The sequence below is a fragment of the Rhincodon typus genome, unplaced genomic scaffold (genome assembly GCF_021869965.1).
Source record: "Rhincodon typus isolate 14 unplaced genomic scaffold, sRhiTyp1.1 hic_rhity00000127, whole genome shotgun sequence".
In the NCBI taxonomy this organism is placed as follows: domain Eukaryota; kingdom Metazoa; phylum Chordata; class Chondrichthyes; order Orectolobiformes; family Rhincodontidae; genus Rhincodon; species Rhincodon typus.
Window position 1 is genome coordinate 76,865 of NW_025965765.1, and position 2,343 is coordinate 79,207.

Consider the following 2,343-nt stretch of genomic DNA (forward strand, 5'->3'; position numbering starts at 1 on the left):
GGAAACGATGCGGAAGAGATTTACCAGGATATGGTCTGGGATGAAGAGTTTCAGTTATGAAGAGAGATTGGACAGACTGGATTTGTTTTCCTTAGAGCAGAGGAGATTTACAGAAGGCAAGATTGAGACGTACAAAACAACTGGCCTGTTGTGTTCATCCAGCTCTGCACCTTGTGGTCCGGGATATTGATAGAGTAGACTGAAAGAAACGTTTCCTCTTGATGGCGAGATCAATGAAAGGAGGGGAATAGGTTTAAAGTAAGATGTCGGAAGGTTTGAGTAGATGGGCGGAAAATCTTTTTCAGCCAGTAGGTGTTTGGAATCTGGAAGCCAGTGCCTATAAGTGTTCTAGAGGCAGACATCCGATTAACTGTAAGAAGTATTCAGACGTAAATTTGTGATGCTAAGGCATACAAGGCTATGTGCCAAGCAATAGGAAATAGAATTCGGATGGCAAAGCAGTTTTATTTTCCTGGTGCACGCGTAGTGGCCCCGAGGGCAGGGCTGGTCCCGTGCCGTCCTCGGTAGTATAGTGGTTAGTATCCCCGCCTGTCACGCGGGAGACCGGGGTTCAATTCCCCGCCGGGGAGGATTTAACCCGTTTTGATTCAACGTTGGGTGACGTCTGTGTGGAGTTTGTGCCTTCTGCCTGGCATCCGTTGAGCTTCCTTCTCACAGGCGAAACATCTGCTGGTTTGGTGAATTGGCCGTCGGAAATTGCCCGTCTTGTTCAGTGATGTGCAGACCAGATAGTTCAGCCGTGGGAAATGCCGTTTTACGGAAAGCTCTTCTCGGATCTGAGGATGGGTCACTGGACCCGCAACGTTAACTCTGATGTTTTCTTCACAGATGCTGCCGGACCTGCTGAGCTCTTCCAGCATCTTTGTTTTTCTTCGAGAGTCGATGCCGCCTCACTGGGCCGAATGGCCTCTGTAAGGACGAGTTTCTATGATCTCTGACTCTATGCATTGTAGTCTCATTTTGGATTTTGAAATTGTCTGCAACAAAATGTGCGGCTCATTAACATCGGTTCAGAAGAGAGGTGGTCTCAATAAGACTTCTTGGAACAACACTGTGCACTGTGCTCGAGTGTGGAAATCAATTCCTCACGTACAATTTTGCATCCACACTGTCACGGGGCTTTTCATTCCGTAACATGACCCACACTACGCCAACGTCATCATCATTTCTTTGTTAAAGAACAAAGCTATTTACTTACATCTCTCAAAGAAGAGTGAAATTAGTGTCAGTGCATCTCACTAATCGGATACAAAATTGCAGCAAGAAACGACGGGTTCTCGCTGATGGGTGTTTTTGTCACTGATAATCTGTTTGTTGTGTTGTTTCATAAGGCTCGGTGCGAGGTCGCTTTGTATAGACTTTGGAGCAGGAAGAGGCCAGTCGGTCCTTGCAGCCTGCTCCACTATTCAATATGATCATCGGGTTCACCCAACTCAGTACCCTGTTTCACGTTTCGCCGCAGGTTCTTTTGTCCCTTGAACCCGAAGAACCATGACCAATTCCTTTTTATAAAACTAATCAATGTTTTGGCTTCAACCGTTTTGTGTCCCGCAAAATTCTTCAGGCTCATTGCTTTCTGGTGACGATATTCCCTTCACCTCAGACCTAAATGGATTGCAGCTTATCCTCAAACTGTGATCTCTGGTTATGGACTCTCCAGTGATCGGGAACACATATCGAAATTCTCTGCGCTATACAATCTCATTCGCACAGCAAGAAAGGAAATTGCTGTTTCGCCTCTCACAACTGATTCGGTTTACCCAATATCTTGCTCAGCTCCCTGCTTCCAGTAAACACTTCAATCAGGAACAAATCTATCAAATGCTTTGCATTGCGATAAGGACTGACACTGCAAACTTGCAGAAGTCACGTCTTTCCACTCTCATGATCTCCCCAGGAGCTGATACAAGTGGGATGGACGGATTTGTTTTCTCCTCCACTCACTCATTTGGCGACAACTTTCTAACTGCTCAATGAGATAAATCTAATTCTTTTCGATCATTGGAACCCCTCGTACTAATATGCACGCAGCAAATCGAATACTCCGAAACAGATAAACAGCCCTTCGCGGAATTTATCACAACGCTGTGTCAGCGATATGGGATAGATCATCGAGCTAAAACATCATCCGCTGGTTTGGTGAATTGGCCGTGGGAAATTGCCCCTCTTGTGCATTGATGTGCTGACCAGATTGTTCAGCCGTGGGAAATGCAGATTTTCAGAAAGCTCTTCGCGGTTCTGCGGATGGGTCACTGGATCCGCAACGTTAACTCTGATGTTTTCTTCACAGATGCTGCCGGAACGGTTGAGCTTTTCCAGAAA

At 46.1% G+C, this 2,343-nt stretch overlaps 1 non-coding gene across 1 annotated transcript; it reads left to right on the forward strand.

The window, feature by feature from the left end:
* Positions 1 to 518: 518 nt before the first annotated feature.
* trnad-guc lies at positions 519 to 590 on the forward strand. The gene has a single exon. It is a non-coding gene; the product is annotated as a tRNA-Asp (tRNA).
* The last annotated feature ends 1,753 nt before the right edge of the window (positions 591 to 2,343 follow it).